Raw genomic sequence first — 24,805 nt, 5'->3', positions numbered from 1 at the left:
ATGCCAAACACTGAGGTATATTCATAGAACATAAAACACATTGATTATGTATCCTCAAAAACTCACAAAATTTTGGGTGTGTTATACATATCAAACCCCTACCTTACAGAATCAGCAAAACTAAATACAGACCAACCTCTGTTACCACCTGCATTTCTTTATGCCTCCTCGATCCTTACTAATATTGCAAAAACTCACCTACTTAAGCTACAACAAACACAAACATACAATAAAATTGTAAAATACACTACTGATGTCTCCAACAAAACTCATCATTGTAAAGCCCTCCATAAGACACACTGGCTAGAGCTAAACACCCTTTAACATTTAACCAGTTAAAAACTATAGTTAAAATTCAATATAAACCTCAAAGTTGCCCACCCATCTCTAATTTTTATTTTCATAATAAATGCCTTGCAGGCACCTAAGATCTCAGACACAAATATTCCTAGAAGTAGAAGAATTTCATCTCTATTTATCCTACCACCAATCTCTATCCATCTTAGTCTCTCTCCCTATCTTCCTCTGTCTTCTTTAACTACTATACTATCTACATTCTTAACATTTTGTTTAAGCACTGGCATATACTGTTGATGCATTTATTTGTATTCTTCATTACTGATATCTTATATTTATGTATAATTGGTTTGTACATATTTCAAGAATTCACATGTGCAGTTGATTTTTCTGTTATTTCTGGTGTATAATTATGCAGCTTTTCTCCGAGGATCACCAATAAAAATGGGCTTGTAGCTCAGCTGAATTATTCCTGGCCAATATATGGAAATAAATAAATATAGCATGGAAAAGGTGGGACATTGAGAAGGATAGGAGGGCATGGTGGAAAGTGTTAGACTAATATACATAATTGTACAGAGAGAGATCACATGGGAGTTACAGTAGATGAGATTAGTAGGCTTAATTGAATTAAGTATAAGATGCCTGATCTGACTGAAATGAGGAATAGGGAAAAGGGGAGGGGACGGGAATGAAAAATAATACATCAGTGTTACAGCATACAGGTCATACTGTACATCCTGCACAGCATTACAGTATATGGGACACAATGTACTTTCTGCACAGCGTTATAACATATAGACCACACTGAACTTCCCATACAGTATTGCAGAATGCAGGATACACTGTGTGTCCTGCACAGCACTGCAACACACAGGTCACACCATCCTTTGCTCACAGCATTACATCATGCAGGCTAAACTGTAAATCCTGCATTAGTGTCACTCACAACGTGCAGAGCACACTGTACTTCCTGCACAACATTACAGCATGTAGAGCACTCTGTACTTCCTGCACAGTATTACAGTATGTAAAGCACACTGTACTTCCTGCATAACATTACAGCATGTAGAGCACTCTGTACTTCCTGCACAGTATTACAGTATGTAAAGCACACTGTACTTCCTGCACAACATTATAGCATGTAGAGCACTCTGTACTTCCTGCACAGTAGTACAGCATGTAGAGCACACTGTACTTCCTGCAGAACATTACAGCATGTAGAGCACTCTGTACTTCCTGCACAGTATTACAGTATGTAAAGCACACTGTACTTCCTGCAGAACATTACAGCATGTAGAACACTCTGTACTTGCTGCACAGCATTAGAGTATGTAGAGCACACTGTCCTTCCTGCACATTACAGCATGTAGAGTACACTGTACTTCCTGCACAACATTACAGCATGTAGAGCACTCTGTACTTCCTGCACAGTAGTACAGCATGTAGAGCACACTGTACTTCCTGCAGAACATTACAGCATGTAGAACACTCTGTACTTCCTGCACAGCATTAGAGTATGTAGAGCATACTGTCCTTCCTGCACATTACAGCATGTAGAGTACACTGTACTTCCTGCAGAACATTACAGCATGTAGAGCACTCTGTACTTCCTGCACAGCATTAGAGTATGTAGAGCACACTGTCCTTCCTGCACATTACAGCATGTAGAGTACACTGTACTTCCTGAACAACATTACAGCATGTAGAGTACACTGTACTTCCTGCACAGTATTACAACATGCAGAGCATACTGTACATTCTGCACAGGTCACACAGTGCATCCTTCACAGCATTGGTACTTGTACATAACAGATGATCTTTGGTCTATAAATGTTCCTGCATTAACTTCTGTCTTTATTGTGATTCTGCCATCTCCCTGTCAGAAATGAGAAACTTGATCCTGTGAGTCCTGGCATTTTAAAAAGTAAAACTATGATTCAGACACATAAGAAAGTGAATTCTGAAACTGCTGTTACAGCTTTATACCAACTTTGAGGCTGTGGTGGATCAGAATAGGGGGAGTATTTTGAGATATCACAATCTCAAACTTAGTGCATACATTCTCCCAAATTGACACTTTCAGTTCTGATATGCTGACGGTCACAATTATGGACCTCAAAATATGAATGAGCACCTGATCCAGCTCAACAAACCAGACCTAACAATTGATCAGCCTGGCTGATGATTGGTTAGGTACTGCCATACTCACTGAAAACTACAATGTACCATGTACACATATCATGCTAAAACTCATTGTCATAACAAGTGCTTTCAAAGTCACATATTCCATTAAGAAAAACATAAACTGAAAATGGTTTATTGCATAATAGTTTGTACATAATAAGTTCCTCTATAAAACAAAACCTCCCCTGTTAGTGCAAACTATCTAGTGGCAGGATCACAGCAAATATTTTGTTGTTAAGGTTATTCTATCTCTGTCTCTGTTGAAACTTGCGGTAAATAAAAATGTTTGCATAGAAGATTTCAGGATGGGAAATCAAGTCAGTTTACTTGCAAAACATTCATAGACAAACATCATTGCCCTGAAAGGAATATCATTCTGTTTATTCATTTTTATGTCTGTTCTGTTTCATTTTCTTTTGGAAAATGTCAGTTTTCAGATAAAATTCCATTCTTGTTACATATGGAAAATAAGGAGTAGAACTACTTTGTTAAGTAAATTTAAATAAATTTCTTTTTAGAAACTGTCCTCTGTTTTAGAAGTCAGGCAAAGTGAAATGTGGTAAAATATAAAAGGAAAATGCCTCAAGACAGGCTGTCAGCATCTGAGGAATGTATACACTGCTTCTCCAGGGAAGGTAGCTCCTTGACCAAGGACGCTGAGAGCTATTCTTAGACTAAAGAGCATCACCTAGTGGTCATATGGGTGTTTTGTCCAAGTAAAATCTGTAAGACAAGCCACAGACGCAGAACAACTGCAATGTCACTAAATGTGCCCAGAGAATTAATCATCCATAACAGGTACAAAAATAAAGTCCAAGGTTAGGCACTTGGAGAGCTTCTATTCTAACAAAAACATCTAAAATGCTCTGTATCCTCTGGTGGCAGAAGTAACTTTCTATAGATGAAGGTGGGACTATAACACAGTGGTCAGCTGCTAAAAGTCAAAGAGGTAAACTACAGCAGCATTTACCAGCAGATAACAGTATTCTAGATGCAGTGTGGTTTTTGATGTCTTAAAAAAGCCTTTTATCATATTTACAGAGAATAGCATCTTCAATGTAGTTGGCATGTGTTTAATGTCTTCCTTTCCATTAATACCAGAGGCTTTATTTTCAACTACTTCCATGCCTGCATTCTGCGTATAAAACCTATTCATTACACAAGTCTCAGACACCATTACCTTAATCCAGTGAAATCATTAACCTAAAATGTTCACTCTGCATGATACTCCTTGTATACCTGTGCCCTGTATGGCATACTTCATGGCACTATTTGTAGTGGAAGCATTCAGTATGGAATTATAAAACCAGCTGTCTTACTGCAGCTCTGACTTAACTTGCCCTGATACCTGCCACCATTTCTGAGTGTTCATTCATTCATTCTGCATTGATAGATATCATGTCTGATGTAACAGGTGAACAGTCTCACCAGAAGCGATGTTTACCCAGCTGATGGACAGAAAAGGTTGCAGATCCTGACACAGATATGCCTGAGCTGTACTTTTTGGATCTCTGACAGACTAGCCCTTTGCAACACATTTTGGACCTCAATAATTGCAGGGTTGCTCAAAAGAAAAGAGTGGCTTTTCTTAACTGAAGAAAAGTATGAAAATAAATACAGTTCCTTAGTGACCTGTACAGACAAAAGAAGACAAAAGCCAGCTACTATTACATAGTAAGAGGCACAGGTGAATGTCCAGAACAATGTAGAAACATCTGTGTAGTATACTGTTGTCATCACATGCACACACTTTGGCCAAAAAACATAGGAATGTAGTAAAAGAATAATACAAGCCAGGCATAGTGTTTGCACTTAGCTGCGGCACTGTTCTGCAATAGTCTGTCTAACCTTCTGTAGATGGCAGAGTAATGGGTCTGGCCACACTACTCATAGGGGTACAGCTAGGGGTAAAGGGGGGAGTTTGAAACAAAGTACTCTGTTAGTGGTGTGTACAACATAACACTGGAGCAGTATCATGATATAGTGGTTAACATAGCTGTCTCACAGTGCTTTTCTCTCTGGTTTGATTTACAGCAAGGGTGTATTCTACATCACTTCTTCATGACCTCTCCCTGTTCATATAGATTTTCATCAAGTGCTCTGGTTTCATCCCACATCTCAAAAACATGCAGGCAGGCATGTGTGTGTGTGTGTGTGTGTGTGTGTGTGTGTGTGTGTGTGTGTGTGTGTGTGTGTGTGTGTGTGTGTGTGTGTGTCTGTACACATGCAACATTTCATGGACTGTTGCCCACCCATGAATTATTTTGTGCCTTATGTCCTCAGTCTGCTAGATGAGATGTTAAAATGGGGCTTTATCTGCCAAATGGATGTAAAAGATCTCATGGCACCTATTGAATAGAAAAGGGGAAGTTCCACAATGTACTGGCCAAATTTCCCCCAGTAGAATAAATACCACCGTGGATCTTCCATGAAAATAGGCTATTAGCCTACTGGTTCAAACCCAGTCAACTAAGGATAAATAGAATAAATAAATAAACAGAGCAGCAGAATATCTAAAATTAACAGCAGATGTTATTGCCTTCCCTGTGTCAATACTTATAAACTGCTCAGTAACAGAACAGTATGTCCCAGCTATTTTGAAATTGCATATACTATACCATTACACAACGGAGGTAATTCAATAGAGCTAAAAAACTACTGGCCTATTGCTATACTTTTACCACTTTATAAAATTCTGGAAAAAATGGTTACACTTTCAACTTCTTAAACACCTTCTAAACAATAATCTCCTCTCATATTCACAGCATGGATTCCGACCACATCATAGCACTACCACAGCTCTTCTAAGTTTCATTAATACTATAAATAAATTCAGAGACGATGGCAAAATAGTGTCTTCAGTCTTTTTGCACAATACAGTTTCCCATCCTAAGTTACTGTCCACTATAAAAAATCTTAATATCAACCCTGATGCTGTTAACTGGTTTCAAAGTTATATGTCTAGCCACCAGCAAGCTGTGAAATGGAAGCAAGATCTATTCCCACTCCTTCCTGTTACACTTGGAGTCCTTCAGGGTTCAGTCCTACAGCCCCTCCTCTTCAGCATATTCACAAATAATCTTAATACTGCCTCCTCTCAAGCATCTATCGTACAATACACAGATGATTCAACCCTCATGTGCAGCATCCACAATAACTCAACTTCTTACAGTCATGCAAAAAGCCTTCTTTGATATTGAAACGTGGCTAGCAAACTCACAACTCATTCTCAACCCTAATTAAACTAAACTTACGAACTTTCATCCATCTAAACCTACTAACTTCCCAGCTAACTTTTATATCATTGCCAGTAATAATACTAGGATTTTCCCAGATTCCCAAACAAAACTATTAGGTGTCATAATCGACAACAGACTAAAATTTGACATACATATTTCTCACACAATTAAAAAGGTTCACAAAAAAATGGGAGCAATGTATTGAAACAAAAAATTCTCAATAGACACTGCAAGAATAGCCACAGCTAGAACCCACCTTCTCTCCTCACTCTTACATGCACCCCCCACACTTATCTACCTCAAAAAGTCAGAACTAAGTAAATTAGAATCATGTTACAATAAGATTGCCAAATTTGCAACAGATTCCACACATTCAACCCATCACTGTCAATGCCTAAAAAATCTTTGGTGGTTGGAACTGCCTCATATTATGAACTATAACCACTTAATAATGGCCAACAAAATAATGCACAATCCTGACAATGTACCTTTCCAAAAACATCTTCTATGACCCTACTCTAACTTTTGTACTCTTCGATCATCTAACAAAGACTTACTCCAAGTAACCAAAGTATCCAATACAGCAGGCAACTCTCTTTACTCTAACTTGGTTGCTAAAACTGGAATACCCTTCCACATAGTATTAGATCCATAAGCAATCTTAATCATTTCAAAATATCTATCAAAAGACACTTATTTGAATCCTGGCTTTGCACATGTAACACTCCAGGTTAATTATTAACTTAGCATTACTTATAGAATTTAGCTGTACATACTAACCCTGTTAACATATCCATTCTAACAACACTACTTTATAAGTAGTTACATTCCTAGCTGCAAATCTCTCATCACGGAAGTATTACTAACTATGCACTTTGGCTAAGTGATTTTCCTGCTTAATTTCCTAACTAATGTTATGTTCCTCCACATATATAAATTAAACCATATATTTGTCTATATTCAAGTGTTTAAAGTCTTGTTCTATTTGATACTATGTATATATTTTTGTTTTTATATTTTTATTCTGTAAATGTTTAACACTCATTTTTTTTTTGTCAATTTTGTTTAGAACTTCTATTATTTGTGATAATTTGTATGTAAGCTTAGACTCAAGCTTTTCTCCCCAGGTGTCCAAAATGGGCACTGTCCCAGTCAGACCATCCCACTAAACAAATGTAAAATAAAAATAAACAAACAAGGAATAAATAAATCAATCAATCAATCAATAAATGCAAAGAACCACAGGCACAGGGTATGCACCATTACTTACTTCTACAGTCGTACACTGGTGTTTACAGACCCTGTAGGAATGCAAATCTGTTCATACACCTTTTGAGCACATATGCTACACTTCATGTAGTTGACATGCACAAACATGAACACTAGCAAACGTTGCATTGTTTCAAATTGTATATTTCATTATACAGCCACAAAATACTGACAGCAATTAGCTGCAGCTAGCATTACTGACTTCATAAGGAATAATACAAATAGTATAGTACTGATTGTACATCTGCTATTATTCTATCAAAAAGAAAATCATCTGTCTTGTTCTCTAGGGGCTTAAAGTTAAAGTTCATTGCTTTTACAGGTCTCCAGAATATTTTCCTAAATATTTTAGACATCCCACTTAAGGATGACTGGAAAACTGTAGACAAATTATTTGATTACATTTTCTTTAGAAATAGCTTTGAATGGTTCTAAAGTAAACTCCATGTTCATTGGTTCCTTGCTCAGATGAGCTGTTTCTTGCAAATATAATTTTTAATGACATACTTCCTTTTTCTGATGTTGTTGATTCCATACAGATTACTTCAGACTTCTTATGGTGGGCATTCACTACAGCAGGGAGGCTGAGCCATGGAAGTGACCTCAGAGTTATATAGATATCTCTGACATAGTTGGGATAGGCCATTCCAAGCATGCAGGATGTCACTAGTGGTACATATTGGACCATTTGATATTTACGTCAGGTTTCTGTAAAGTCTTTGTGGTCCTAGTCACTACCGACTGCACACAAAATTTCAGCTGCAGGCACTTCAAATTTGTCTCCCCTGCATATAGCAGCCCTCATTTCAGAATGTTGTTTGGCTAAAATTACCACTCTGGAACTGAAAAAATTATCTTAATTTGCGTGCTCTGCTTCTATGCTGTGCTGGATCCAAAGTCTTTTTAAGACACACAGTCTTGCTGGCTGTTTACTGCTGAATCAGAGACACAGAGCTTTGCATGACTCCATCTGTAGTCTGTTTAAAGCACCAAACCTTTCAAATTGCACACTGATAAAGAAATATATTTTGCAGCTATAAGCACAGTTACAGATAACTTATTTTATAACAAACGGCACGTACTATTTCTGTCAGATTGTTGCATATATTTACAAAGTTTTCCTTCAATACAGATATGAATGATGACTAAGACAAAATACCTCTCTCTGTCCTTCTCTCACATAACTGGATTACTACAATAGTTATACAGAGTGCTAGTCAAGCACATAGATGTTGTTATTTCCTCTTGGTGTGTTTTTTGGCCTTTTGTAGGAAGTCACATAATTTCTGTTTTTAGACTTTTCTATTGTCCTGTCAGCAGTTCTGCTGATGTGAAAATGCACAAATGTACGCAATCAGAATAACAGAAATATGAAAGGAAACATCCGTTCTGTTCCTTCTGAAAAAGATCACGTATTGCTGAATTTATAAAAAAGGATGTCTGTTAATAGATATTTGTTCTGCAAACATGAGAAAATCATGTAATCCTTGCTTGCTGTGAAGAGAAGACTGTCTGTTATACATATAGTATGAATGCACATTTTACATTGCTAAACTCTATACATATATTCAACCAAACTTTTTATTCTATACTTTATCTTTCAGCATATTTACAACAGAATTAATTTCAGTCTTATATTCATAATATCTAACAATTCCCTCTATTTTTAAACATACTCAAAACACTTTATACTAATATGTATTTTTGATCACATTATATACAAAACACATTAAGAAACAAACCTTTAGTCTTCTTTTGATACGAGTCAAAATACAATTTTACATAGTTAATACAATTATATCAAGTATTACTACCAAAACTGAATGTATTTAACAACTTTTTCTTTTGCAGACCATTCTGTGAAAATATTTAATCAATAATAAGCTGTGTTTGCTTTAGTTGTATTTTTTAACTTGATTAATTTATTCTTTTGCAATCACAGAATTTAATTTATGACTTAGTACTCTTTCATTAACTCTTTGCAACTGTTGAATTAACTATAAGAGACAAGAACCATGTGCTACTGAGAGCATTTATACACTACTGAAAATATACCGTTTAAATTTCATTTTAACCAAAACATTGTGGTCATGTCTCCGAACTGCCCATTAACATCTTGGTAAAGTACTGAACTCGACTTAGATAATAAATATTTGAATGCAATTATTTCAGTATATTTAATATTTGAGGATTTAAAAAAAACACGATTTATACACTAGAGAATGCTATGTACATATTAGTCCATTAGCTGTATGAGTACAATGTTTTAATATATTTTTTCTAGCTGGGGTAACCAATAAAATGATGGTCCAAAAACAAATAATGAGACTCCAACTTAAAATCAGTGATAATATTACAACTTGACAAACTACTTTTGAACTTATTACAATGTATCCTGTACAGTATGTATTTATACAGACTGTTTGCTATTAATGCATTTCAATCTAGTAGGTATCCTGGACCCATTTTTTTCTCTACACATATTCATTGCTAGACATTAATTTAATTTGTACTGAATTCTTCTGCATTTGTACATACAAAGACCATCATTTGTACTGAAAGTTTCTGCATTTGTATATACAAAGACTGTAAAGTGCATTTAGTCTAATCTTACAAATTTAATAACATTAAAATTAAGCAAAATCTTGGAAAATGTTTATGTTTTGTCAAAAACACATTAAAATAGTGAATAGTCTTGTCCAATATTTTACATATCTTTACTCTCTCTTGTATAGCTGTAATAAAGCAATTTTACATTATCTTGTGTATAGCTTTGCAGTTTAACATGTTGCAAATACAATTTAATACTAAACAATACAATAATAGCTAGCATAAAATATCTTGGACTTTCAGATTTAATCTGTTTACCAGTGTTTCTTATGCACTAATACCTGTTTTTTCCTTCCCCCCTAAAAGAGTATTGTCAAGAAGGAATGAGATATTATTTCTTTCTGTAGCTCTATTTCAGACCCTTTTGCAATACATACTGCTTACACAGTCAGTGTAAAACTGAGAAAGTACCCCTCCCCCTTCAGCATTGCAGTATTGTTTATCTCCTTTATGCTGTGAGAATAGAATGTATGTCAGCCCAACACTTTGGTTATACATTTATTTTATTAGGTTACTATAGCAATAACCCATGCCTGGATGTGGGTAATGCAGGATTTAATCATGGTTGGCGTGGTTTGGTCCCGAGAGCGAAGCCCGAGGGACCAAACAAAGACAACCATGGTTAAATCCCGCATTACCCACACCCAGAAGTGGGTTATTGCTATTATACTATGACATTATTTAAGAAAAGAAACAATTACTTTTCTTAAATAATGGCATTGTATAATGCCTCTTTGCTGCCCTTCCGCAGCTGTCTGGCATCCGCAGTAGTTCTGATGTACTGCGCATGCCTACGCAGTACATCAGAGCTGTGGCCAAAAGCAATGGAGAAAGCAAGATCTCCGTTGCTTTTTTACTGTTTCGCTATGTTAAATGGGTTTAACATAGCGAGACAACTTTAAAATAAGCAACGGAGATGTCCGTTGCTTATTTTAAAGCTGTCTCGCTATGTTAAACCCATTTAACATAGCAAGACAGGTTTAAAAAAAAAAAGCAACGGAGAAAGCAAGATCTCTGTTGCTTTTTACACACTGTGTCGCTATGTTAAAGGAGTTTAACACAGCGAGACAGCTTTAAAAAAAGCAACGGAGATCTCCATTGCTTTTTTTAAACTTGTGTCGCTATGTTAAACTCTTTTAACATAGCGAGACAGTGTTTTAAAAAAAGACTTATACTAATGGAAAATGTCCGGGCGACCGGACCTTTTGCCATTAGTATAAGTCGATTTACAACGTGCACGCTGGCCAATCAGCATGCACGTTTTGGAATATTAATAGGGGGTCATGGTATAATAACAAACTATGGACGTTTATTTGATTTGATCATTTTTTTATAATGATTTTCCTGTTTATTACCACTAGTAGGTATTTACACCCTCTTGCACAATTGGTTTGAACTGTATGTATACTATAGCCCATTTGCTGGCTGTACTTGATGCAACTGAGGTTTTTTTTTTTCTTTTCTTTTACTTTTAACATTTACTTGCAAACAGATTATCAGTGACATCTATGCACAATTGTGACATTTTATTACAATTACCAAATAGTGTTGCATGTAAACATTTTAATAAGTATGTTTTAATAACAATGATGCTTTAGAAAAACTCAAGCTACTTGTCTGGCAATCAGTCTTGTTCATCTGATTTTTTCCAACATTTCCTCTAACTATTCATCTAGTCTAGGAAGGTCTGAGCTCACATTTTATTTAACCTTTTTAGCATTTTTCCTTTAATCATCTGTTAATAGTAGAAATATAATAAGTATTTGTGATTTGCATAACAATGCATTTATACTACATAAATAAACATTATTTTATAATTAGCTTACATGGATTTTAGTATTTTTTATTTATTTATTTAACTGTCCTGCCATTAATTTTTCAAAGACTGGCTAATACCATCTGTGATTTTATTTCTTTTTAAAATTCAGAACTTTAACTGTTTGGTGTGGTGTTACTATACAATTATATAAAATTGTAAAAAAACAAATAGATATTAGCTTAACTAACACATGTTTATATTTACATTATTTATATTTGCTGTTGTCTGCCTGTTATTCTTGTGTATTGTAAGAGATGTATTTTAGATGAAAAGAACATACATGCATGTCTGTCTGGTATCTTTATATCTTTATACAAGCATGTCAGTCTTGTGACTTTAAATGTTTACTCTTATTAACTATTTTTATTTAGTTTTGTTTACCTTTTGACTATGCTATGAGAATGACAGTCATATGCTCTACTTTACTGTAGTACTGATAAATATCTTGCTTTAACTGAATTAAAGTAAAACATTTAAGAATGATTTGTCTATACATTAGATCTTATCTTAGCATGTATGCTTAACCATTTTCAAAACATAAACATATTATAAAATATAATATCACAGTCAAAGGAGGCAGTGGAACACAGCAGTAAAATTCAAGAATTTAATCCCAGAACAAACAGTAGAACAAACAGTAAGCACTTTCGCAGCAACAGCTGCTTCATCAAACAAATAAAGATCCAAACTGTAGTACTTTTAAACAGCAAAGCAGTCAATTGGCATGCAAAAACAATTAGGAATAAACTAGAGCCCTTAAAGCCACACCAAAAAAATGCAGCTCAAAACTCATTATGTAAACATAAAAACATTTCATTCATAAAAACATATAAAGCATTTCATTCAACAGCCAAAAAATGCAGCTCAGAACTCATTATATAAACATAAAAACATTTCATACATAAAAACATATAGAACATTTCATTCATAAAATTCTTATAAAAATACTGAACATAATTAATATCTATCTGGCTAAGGGCCTATTCATTAAAACTGGTTTAATAGAAAATGTATCATTGAGGCCTTTCCCCATATTAGCTTTCATTCTAATAATCCAGTTCAATTCTTTGCTTTCTACCTTAGTTCTATGTCCCCCCCCCCTTATACCCACATTGACTGTTTCAACAGCCATAAACTTAAAATTGTGCTGAGCACCTAGTAACATGATGTGCTTAGATAGAGCATTAGTCTCAGCTCTCATGGAGATATCATATTGATGCTCCCTCATCCTGTCTCGTAGCCTGCGTGTTGTCATCCCAATGTAAAAACAGTAGCAAACCATGCAGTAGGCTAAATAAACTAAATTCACTGTGTTACAGTTAGCTCTGGCTCTGAAAAACATCTTTTTATGCATATCTGGATGTTCAAATGCAGCACTACTGTCAATCAAATGACAGTAGTTACATGCCCGACAAGGAAATGTACCAATATTAAGGTGTGTATCAGTATTGGAGTTAAACTTTGGATAACATAGCAATTTCTTGAGTGATCTCTTGTTCTTATACATATAGCTTGGGGCTTCTCCTACTATTGATTCCACTCTCTCATTAGATCTAAATATATCCCAGTGTTTAGCATAGATGTCCTTCAACAATCTAATGTTGCTGGCATAAGTAACTGGCACTCTCAGTTTGCAAAATAGAGTGGGTGAAGAGAAATATGGCTTACCCTCCTGAGTTCTAGATGTATAAGCTGGAGCTGTAACCGAGCTAAAAAATGGGAGGAAATGCATATTATACCATGATCTCAATGATTGGATGTTAAATGGGTTTTTATGCCATTATTTAAGAAAAATAGTTTCTTTTCTGTTATTGCTATATCATACCTCAGCTCAGTTCTGGACAGGTTGTTTTTTATAGTAGATTTGTTGATGATCTTTTCTTCCTGTGGAAGGGTACTGCTGATGAGCTGTCTCAATATCTTGGTCAACTCAACAGTAGTACTGACTTTCTTAGTTTGACGGCCAGTAGCTCTACTGTAAGTATGGATTTTCTTGATGTTAGGATTACCAGGGGACTTGATGGCACTTTTAATTCTGAAATCTATAGGAAAGGTTGCCATAGGAATACATTTGTCCACAGACAGAGTATGCATCCTGGGCACATTTTTAATAACGTTGTGACAGCACAGATGTTAAGAACATCCAGATTGACAGCAGGTGACTCCACCTTCTCTTGTGAATTGAAACATATGGAACAGCGATTCCTTGAGAGGGGTTATAATAGGAAAGAAATTAGCTCGGTTACAGCAGAACTGTTGCAGAATGTCTACAGTTGTGTCACCTACTTATGGCATGGTTGTCATAAAACCTATTCTGTGTGCTGAACTACTGGCAAGTCAGTGAAGATTGAAGTTACAAAATCAGGACAGACAAGTCAGCATCACAAGTCATACCCATCCGAACACACATGTTCATGCCAGTCCTGTGTAACACAATGTATGCATGCACAGATGTCTTGCAACTACATCTGCCATAATAATGACTCAGTAGCTCTATCTGTGACATATGTAGCATGTGTGACATCTGGACACCCATAGTCCTGGCCCACAGTCCATTCTGTTGCATGACAACTACATGCTTGTCAATACAACATAGAAATAACTGAGCCCTGCAATCTCCAGCAGAACTGGTTTCTGCTACCACAGGCACTACCACCACAGTAGCATGTCAAAGGCCTGTAGGGTGGGACATGTGTCACAAATATGAATACGTGTCCTAAATGCCACCTACCACTATCTGGATGGCACTATTATGTAACATTTGTACCAGAGGCACATGCCTCACCTGGACTGTTATGGGTACCCTCACTCTGGCTATAATGTCACAACAGGGGTGACACTGCTCTCTCACTCACATATACAGCTTGCTATCCCCCAATGTGTTAACAATCCCCAGTATTTCTCCTGGCCAGAATGCAGCAGCTGCAGCCTGCTACACATGCAGCAGTATGTTCAGCTACCTGCTACAGACCTAACATACCTCCCAAACACCTAGAACAGGCCATCCACATAACACCCATACATAAAGGTTTGGGGGGAAATGGTCAGGTGACAGAGACATGTATCACAGTCTCTCCCTACAAACATACACAGCTGATAGACCAGTGTCAACTGCAGCAGCAGCATGCATATTCAGATACAAATGATGTATGACACTCACATCTGCCTGTCTCCTTACTGACCCCAACACACATTGTTAAACAGTAAACTGCCATGGAATCAGAAAGTCTGTTAACAATGGGAAAACATAGCATGCAAAACTGTGGGCATACCACATCAATCCAAACAGTGGACAGTATTTTTACCTACCATCTGTGATGCTGTAGCTCGCACACCACAATAATATCCTCCTCACAGGCCAGGAAAAGGGCCAAGGCCTACACGAAGGCCTTAATTATAGCACTATGTTGCCATGACATTGGATATTGAAAATGCAACCCAGCTGTTCTCTATGCGATTACCAAGTGTGAGTCACAGATTGGTGCACTGGAAATACCTCTGTGACTTTCTTCATTAAGACAGACTGCGCTTTCCTAGGAAGAATTTCTGCTCACAAAGGAGTACAGCACTATACCAGGTATTTCATAGAATTCCCCATGTAATGGAATGCAGATAGGGGGATGCAGTCATGGAAAATAGGAATTCTAACAGCAGGTCTCAACAACATATCTTGGAATGGCATGTTGCTGTTAATCAGCTGTCAAGCACCTGCAGTCTTCCCTTTTGGCTCTGTCTGCAGTGACATAGATCACAGCTCTGGCCCCTGAGTCCCACCAGCAATGGTCAGCTCACGTACAAATGCTACTGGATTGTCTGTTGTACAATAGTGACAGTAACTACTGGGAGATACAGCTGGCATATTACATCATGCACTGTCAGTGAGCCCCTTTCAGGTCTTGAATGTCATACAGACATAGTTCAACCATGGTCTAGGTGTCCCTGACTGTCCCTGACATACTCTGGTTAGGTCACTATGTACTCCACACCTGTATCTCATTGCCTGACAGCTATGGCTAGCATACCTGGTGACCCCCTGCAGCAGGACAGCAGGTTATAGGCAACAGTAGTGAGGGGACACAGGCTCCACCTAAGCAGCAGTGTGTACATTTTGAGCATACAATGTAAGGGAATGAATACAGTACCAGAGATTAATGTACTATTACTGTGTTCTGAGGGGAATGCCATGTCACAGACACATTCTCCACAGTCTGGGAACAATCGTTACATATTGTACAACTGGTTTCCAGACATCCACATTTGTCCGGCAGGGGGTCCACATATATCAGGCACATGTACACATTCCACAAACATCTGTGTACTGCAGATGTTGGACACCTATGAGGAGGAAACCCTACACCACATTTGCACTGCTCTCATGTATTGTGTAGCACACATGTTGCTGTAATGTCCACATACACTTGTAGTACCAGTCACGTATTTGTTGGATGGTGACTGTATGACATGGTACTGTAACGTTGCCCATAGGGGACACACCACAGTAGATAGCAGTGATGGGTGTGGACACATAACACAGTCTGTCACAGCACACAGGCCATAACTGGTATATCTAGGATCATACGAGTTTACTAGGCTATGGGCCCTGAGCCTCCATAAGCCTAGCCCAGATGTTAGCCCATGTGTATGCAAGGCAGCACCTGATGTCCCAGTCTGACAGGGACAGAGGTGGTATCCCAAGGGTGTATGTGCTAACCATCCAGTTATCCAGGTTCTGCTTCTAAAGGTGTAAATAGTTACCCTGTCTGATGTGGAAAGGGATTCCATTCTACAGCAGGGTGAGTGTGTGGGACACACATCTGAACAGCCAACAATTCCAGTTGATTTCACACACCAGACTTAGGGTGTGTGTGTCGGTTAATAGAATGGAGCTTCAGTTGCACTTGTGCAGCAGTCCCAACAATGTGGAGTCAGTGATTGCCTTGTATGCCAGGCAGGTGTCACCTCTGAGGAGTATGTATGAAACTAGGTAGAGAGATGGGCTTATAGCCTATGTGTATGTGTAGATGTTTGAGGCCCTGGTATTCCCTGGTGGGGAACCCTTGTGATGTCCTCAGCTGCTGCATGTGCTGTGTGAGGTAAATGATGAATGGTACATTATACCCAATAATGGGCCTTATTGGGGGATACAGGGATGTTATGGCCCCCATCTCCTTGGATGACATACACTGGTTTGGGTGTTGGGATTTTTTTTCCTCTCACCCATGTTATTATATGTTTTGATATATTATATTGCTACACCATACTTTGCGCTGGCTCTGTCTTTTTTTAAAACTTAATTTTGGATTATTCAGCCTTTGCACTTGCTGTACATGTGGGTTGGACTGACTTTGGTTTTGCCATGCAAAGGTTTACCTTACAATGGAATCAACATGGTGGACATACCCTTATGTATGAGGTGGGCCATGTAAAGGTTTACCTTACAATGGAATCAACATGGTGGTGAAATGTCATGTTGCCATCAACCTGTGTGCACAGATCCCTCGCTATTGATTGCATGCCTAGGATGTTGTTAGTACTGTGATAATATGTGAGGATGTCAGTCTCCCCAAAAGGGTTGACACTGCATATCCTGGTATGCAGCCTGAGACCATGTTTCTGGCACCTGTCATGTGGCTGCATGAGACCCTTCTAGGCAGGTGTCCACATCACTAGGGTATCTGGTGACAGCACACAGCATGCAATCATCTGCAAACATTGTTGCCCACAGACCAATGGCTGTGCCCTGCACATCAGAACTGTACATCGCACATAACAGAGGCCCAAACATGGAACACCAGATGGCATCGCTAGTTATGAGCCAGCCGTGCTTGAGGTGCATTCCCCTATGTGGATTAGGTGGGACATGTCAAAGTGCCAGTGTACTGCCCCGCTGGTAACATATGTTGTGATGCATACTTGGAAGCATATATCTCTTATGGCAAAGTAGGTTATACTGTCAAAATCTTTGGCCAGGTCAAGGTAGGCAGATTGCACTCTCACCCCCCCCCCCCGCATGGCTTTTGTGACTGTGTCAAAGAGGTTAATCGAGTGTAAAAGACATGATCCCTTTTTTGACAAAGCCTAACTGTGCATGATGGAGTGTGTGGAGGTCGCCAATGTCCTTGTCAATGAGGTTCACTATAAACTGTGTAAAATGATAAAAGGTTCCAGGATGCACGAAAAATACTAGTAACCAAAAGTAATGCACCCAGCAGCTATGAAGGAAAACTCCACTTTATTTGAAACAAACACCAGCAAAATCCATTAGTAATGGATTTTGCTGGTGTTTGTTTCAAATCACTATAAACTGTGCTATGGCCTTGCAGATCAGCCTAGTTCAGCTGATGGGTGTATAATATGACAGATTGGTGGACGCCTCACCTTAGTGTAAAGGTGTGCCAGTGGTTGTCCTTCACATGGCTCAGACAAAGGTGGTAGACAGGCCTCCTTTAAATACAGTAATTATTTTAAACAAATGCCTAAGCGAGGTAGATGGCAATGATTTTATTTTTCATAATTGTGTAGTAGATTTAACAGGTTGTTTCTTGACAGAGGAACAAGTGAATGTATTAAATTTGGGATTAAAACGTATCCCGACAGTTATACCAAGGTTACATGTGATAAAACAGGAAATTTTTCAGCTGGTACGAAAATTGCATCTTAAATGTTATTTTGCATTCTGTAATACATCTGAAAATAATGATGCTAATGAAAATGACTATATGAGTGATGAGGAAAGTTTTCATTCATGTTTGTCTGATGTAGATGATTTAGAAATGAATGCAAATGCGTACTGTTTGTTGAATGACAAGAACGTATGCTTTAAAAGTAGTTTTATTTCCCCCTACACAAACGAATGTGTTAAAATTTTTGCAGAAATGGTAAACTTTGCTGTAGAACACTTGTATACTGATTTTTTTGTAAGGAAGAATGAAATAAGTTATAATTTTAACTAAACGGGAATAGAAGTCTCTAAAGGATTTGGCAAAAATAAAGGACCTAATTATTAAACCAGCGGACAAGGGTAACAAAATTGTAGTGATGCATCACACACAATATTTACAGACATGTATGGAACATTTATAAGATAATACTGTGTATGAAGTAAGTAGTGTGGAAATTTATCTAAGGGCAGTTGAAAGATTTAGACAGCTGGTAAATAAGGGACATCGATTAGGATATATTACAGATCAAATGGCCAAGAAAGAATGTAATCTAGAAAATATAGGTATGGCCACATTCTATTGTCTCCCTAAACTACATAAGAATGAAAAAAGTCATCCTGGGAGACCAATAGTGTCAGCAGTTAAATATTTCCTGCATAATATAGGTATTATCTTGCATAACTTTCTACTCCCTTATGTGATAAAACTTCAGTCGTACATTAGGGACTCCTTTGACTTCCTTCAGAAAATAGATACTGTGCAGTGGAACCCAAATATGTATGGGGTATCTATTGATGTAAAAAGTTTGTACAACAATATTTAACATAAAGATGGAATAGCAGCTACACAATATTTTTTGGAAGATACTCAAGTATGTAATTATGTTATAGAATTGTTGCAATTTTGTCTTTTAAATAACTTTTTTAGTTTCAATAATGTAATATACCATCAATTACAAGGCACTGTCATGGGGGCATCTTTTGCCCCCATGTATGCCAATTTATTTATGGGAAAATTTGAAATGGATTATGTTTATAAACATTCTTTTTACCAGCAATATGTTATATCTTACTTCCGATATACTGATGATTTAATATTTATATGTGAGAATGGAAAACAGTATGTCCAGGAATTTATAAAGGATTTCCATTGCAATGAGTATGGGCTGCAGTTCGATGGACTGCAATGTGGGGTAACAGTGAATTTTTTGGATTTATGTTTGTGTGGGGGTAGTGATCAGTTCATTAAAACTTCCACACATCGGAAATTTATGAATGGAAGTCAATTTATGCATGGCACTACTTGTCATCCAGCACATACAGTTCAAGCTCTTTCTTATGGAGAATTGTTGAGGGTTTGCAGAATTTGTAATGATTATTTAGATTTAGAGAAAGAGATCAAACAAACAATGGCGATGTTTGTACAAAGGGGATATACTAAAGAAATTTTAAATATGGCAGTTAATAAGATTTGCTCTACCAAACAAAGGGGAAATGAATTGAATGCAGAGTTAACTAATAAGAATGAAGAAGATAAAATATTCTTTGTGACTACATATAATATTTTGAGTGATAAAGTTAAGGATGTTATTATTAATCATTGGGATTTTTTACAAAAAGATGCTTTATTATGCAAAATCATAGATAAGAAAGTATATATGTCATATAAGAGAGGACAGAATTTGAAGGATATGTTGGTTAGAGCTTATTTTATATCACCTGAAGTTAGCCTTTTTTTGTCTCCAGGATTAAATGGAACAGTGACCTGCAACCTAACCACAGGTGTGAGACATAACCCTGTATGTGATCTACATTTACTAGAAAACAAACCATGATATAATCATAAATAGAAATGTGCCACAGCACACAGGTTTCAGTGTACCACTTTGATGCCCACTTGGCATCCTATTCTAGGCACATGTTACAGTGTTAGGCATTGTGTATTGTTTGAGGTGTCCCTGCAACCTATATTATATAGGACAAAGTAAAAGAAAGTTTAAGGTGCGGTTGCAGGAGCCCATCAGAGATGTTAAAAAGAACAGAGCTGAAAGATCTATAGCTATGCACTTCTTTGAAAAACATTATGGTGACCACACCTTATTGCAGGCTACTGTTTTAGAAAAAGTTTTTGTTAAAACTGGAGACGAAGGTTTGTTAAAAAATATGCTGTTAATAAAAGAAGCAATATATATTTGAAAGTATAACACTCTTTTTCCAGAAAGAGTTAATTTAGAGTTGGGCTGGAAGTGTTTAATTTGATTTAATTAACTGTGGGTATGTATATAGGGAAGGTGTTTTATGTATTGTGTATCACTTCTTGAAGGCTGTTTGGCCGAGGCACTAAGTGCAATAAACGAGTGGAATGGAGCCTGGTGTTGCTTTTTTATCTTGAACTTATTTTTCTGAATTCTTGGATTCAGTGTTTGCTGTACTCCTTTAAATACAGTGCCTTATGCTGTTGGAAGGTCATGCTTGGGGTCATGTAGGATGTATCCTGTGATGTGATAGGCTCCCATGGTGGCTGTATTACCAATGACTTTCACATGGCAGTAGTGACCTGTTCACTACATATAGGAGAAGGGGTCAGGTACTTAGAATGTCCTGATGTACTGATGGGGGGGACAGGGGACAAAGCCTACACTGACTCTGTCAGACATCAAATATGCTAGACCTACAGCACTGGTATAGGTGGTGTCCTCATCCACCACAACTGAGCAGATTCAAGTGCTTCCGCTGATGTTGCAGTCATATGTGCAGAAGATGAGATGATGTAGTGGATGTCAACAATGTGGGCTCTGTGTTTGCTGTGCAGGTTTCCGGGAGTGATCCCATTTGCTTGTTCATGCTAAGGAGACATTGCTCCAAAATGGGCACCTGCTCCTACTTTGTTTCGGGTGATGGTATGTCATCCCTGTTATAGACACTATTTCTTGCAGATGTCCACCAGACCAGTGTACATATCCTTGCAGAGGATGATGTAGTCCTGTTGGGTATACCTGACTCCATGCATCTATACAAATGCACGTATAGCACTTGTGTGTATGTATGGATACTGGTGGCTCTGAAGCTGTGCATGCCACCCCACAGCAGTTTGTATTCCACCTTGGATGTGTATGTATGTCTGACCCTAGCTAGATGGGTATTGTGGGAGATGGTGACTGAAAACATGGCCATATGATGGTTGCTTTGCCATGGAGAATGACACTGTAGGGATGCTGCAGCGGTAAGCTTTTTGTGTAATATCAACTCCAATACACCTTCACCTCATGCAGGAGGTAGCCCCTAGCTGCACCAAGATGTTTGTTGTTCCAGTGTTGATGGATCTCTGGCCATTTGTGTGCTGGCATGGGTATGTCTTCCAATGTATGTTTGGGTCATTCAAGTAACCCAGGATGAGGGTACAGACCCAAATCCTAATACAGTTGATGAGGTCCATATAGGCAGACTGGACTTCCTGGTCACGTGTGGGAGCCAGTAGCTAGCTATGGTTTGAATAGGTATGTTGGCAATGGTGAACTGCCCCTGCATTGTCTCCTGTGGATCTTACTGCCTGTACAGTGTGGAGGTGTGGATGTGTCTCATATATAGTGAAACTCCATGTCCCATGGCATTACCACCCACACTTTGGGATCTGACTGTATGATAGGATGGTTGACCAGGTAAGGCTGGGGTGCTCTCTGCAGCTTTGAACCATGTGTCTGTGACTACACAGATGTCAGCAATTCCCAGGGTTAAGAATGCTTGCACTCAGGACAGAGTCATATGTAAACTCCTAGCATTTAGCAGCATGGCCTTCAATGTGTGCTGCACTGACAGTTGTATGTTGGTAGTGATAACCTCACCACTTTTCCTAATGAAGGCACTATGGGGTTGGCGATAACCATTGCCAGACACGTGAAGGCCAGTTGAGACAGATGGAGGCCACCTCTAGCAAAGCATCATGGTCTGTTGACCATATCATCCCAGGCTTTCAGGTACTGGACCCCCTGGAATATCACAAGATAACAGGCCACACGTTAAGGTCAATCATTTCCTGATTGTACTGTGGCATCAGTTTAGTTGATATCAGAATGCTACATAAGGCTAGGGACATACCTGCCTGGGACACATAATCAGCGTGCTCACTCATGTCTTACTGCATATAGTCCAGAGAGGTACATCTCAGGTCAGGCATGCCAACATGGACTGTGAAAGACTCATGACAGTACCTGTTGGTGAAAGACAGCAGTACGTATGCGATATGGTGGATTCTGTCACCTGACACACAGGTCACTGTTACCATCCACATATACAGCCCGGTGAGAAGCACATCAGTGTGCCTCATAATGGAGTCTCCAATGTGTAATACATTTGATGTGTGGTGACACCTTTGTGGCTGTGGGACACAGGTGTGTAGCTATGTGCGGTACGTGCTGTGTAGGGCTGTGGCATTCATATGTGGCTTTGCCTCGGAGGTCTCCTTTGTTTGTGGATGTGTATGTTGAGGATGACTGCATATATGTGTGTGCATTGTGTAGGTGTGGGTGGTGTGTGAGGTGTACTGATTGTGTTGACAACCTGTTTGGGGACAGATATGCGGGCTTAACAGGGGGAGAGCATGGACTGTAGGTTCCTGATGTCATTGCATCTCTCACACAGTGTGTTCCTTGATGGTGTTTGTAGATGGTTGTCTGTCCGTGTACATGAGGCAGGTGCTACACTATGCCTGGATGCCCATATCAACTGGACTAGCAGGGGAAACTGTAGGACACTGTCCAGCCACATATTACAGAATCTGAGGGAGGAAGGCCAGGGAGACCTAAGGAGTGGGGCTACAGCCCAGGTGCTTTCTACAACAGTAGGAGGGTGACACCACTGCATACAATGTAGACAGGCTATGAACAAGCAGTAATAGGAGCAACAGGAAAATGCATTTGAACACCTTTTAGGACATGCAGCAAGTAGCAGGAAGCATCAAAATTAGGAGGGCAATGCATGATGTATTGCCACTATGTTGCTGATAGCCACATACATACTGTGGTGATAGATGGTGAGGTATGATGGGGGAGTTAGCTGTGGATAGTGAGGGCAAATGTGGATGTGCAGAGTGTGTACATAATGGTGAGCAATGTATGTGGTCCTGTGATGTGATCCTCTCTTCACGTCTTTCAGGAGGGATGTATCACAGTAGGAATCCACCTTTCACAGAAGCAGAGACTGATGCCATAATTGATGCCCTAAGACTCCATCACCAGGTTCTGCTGTCAAGGCATTGCCATAACCAGAAAGAATGAGCTGACTGTGGGCAAACCTTGTGGCATTGGTTAATCATGTGGGCCAGCATGACAGGAGCTATGAGCAGGTCTGACACTGGGCCACTGATATGATACATCATGCATGGCAAAGGGCTGCAACTGTGGCCAGGGACCATGCTGGCACCGGTGGAGGGTCTGCTATACAACAATCACTGTCAGCCACATAGGAGTTCCTAGCAAACCTGGGTTCAGCCACCAGTTCACAAGAATCAATCATACTACATGTTGTGGAGGTGGGTGGCACAGCTTCCACAGCTGAGGAGTGTCCAGGTAAGCTTCCAGTTGTCATCACATTAATACTGTGGCATTTATAGTGGCAGCGTTTGCATACCTCTACACATATGTCAGGTCAATCTGCATTTGTGTGGGGGGTTGTAATACACATGTGTGCACACATATTGTGAATGTCAGCAATGTGGGTAATATCACAGTTTGTATTGTACATGCTGATATATGCACATATTATCCTGTACCAATGCCACATTTGTGTCTGCTGACAATACCTCACCCCAACAAATCCATAGGCACCTCTGGTGTGACCAGGGTCCATCATCCTGTTGCCAGTGAGTATGGAACTGTTTTGTTATGGATCATCTCTACCCTAGGCATGTTAAGGGCTGCCAGTTTGCCATGGACACAACTGTTAAGCTTAGCCATATTGCAATACATGTATGCTCACTTGTAGAGGGGTGCACTGCAGTGCATTACATCTGTAATCACAGTAGCATATTTGCAGGAGCTGTAACATATTAGTATGTATTTTTGTGAACGTGTAGACAGTCTGCTATAAAGGGGTGCATTACTATTGTGGAAATGGTTGCACTGTTTTGTAGGTGAAGGCCCATCACATACACTAAGATGTAATTTATCTCAAAGGTGTATAGTACTAGCAACATTAACTGGACATAGCTGCACTGCATGTTGTTAAGGGCATGTCTTGTGTGTGTCTGTTGTGGTCTGCTTGTGTGTTGTGCATGGCATCAGTCATAAGGTGTGGTCTGTCTAATGCTTGTGTGGCACCTCGCCTGTATATGTGTGTGTGTGTGTGTGTGTGTGTGTGTGTGTGTGTGTGTGTGTGTGTGTGTGTGTGTGTGTGTGTGTGTGTGTGTGTGTGTGTGTGTATGTGTGTGTGCGTGTGTGCATGTGTGCATGTGTGCATGTGTGTGTGTGAGTGTGTGTGCATATCAGCAGACATTACAGTGCAAGAATTAATGTAGTCATGTTGTCTTCCCCTTACAGGTGACCATGGGGGTTGGAGTGTGTCCCCCTCACAACCTGATGTCAGTGTCTCATTGGACTCTGATGATGATGGTGGCCATAGTGAGGCACAGGTGGGGTTGTTGAGGGCTGAATCTGTCCCATTGGTTCACATCCCATTTCCTCCCCCAATCTTCCCGCACACAGTCAGTATACCCACACATACTCAGTC

Source organism: Protopterus annectens, chromosome 12.part0 (genome assembly GCF_019279795.1).
Source record: "Protopterus annectens isolate FY-2018-M chromosome 12.part0, PAN1.0, whole genome shotgun sequence".
In the NCBI taxonomy this organism is placed as follows: Eukaryota; Metazoa; Chordata; order Ceratodontiformes; family Protopteridae; genus Protopterus; species Protopterus annectens.
The sequence above is the reverse complement of the archived record's forward strand: the minus strand, read 5'-3'. Positions refer to the sequence as shown.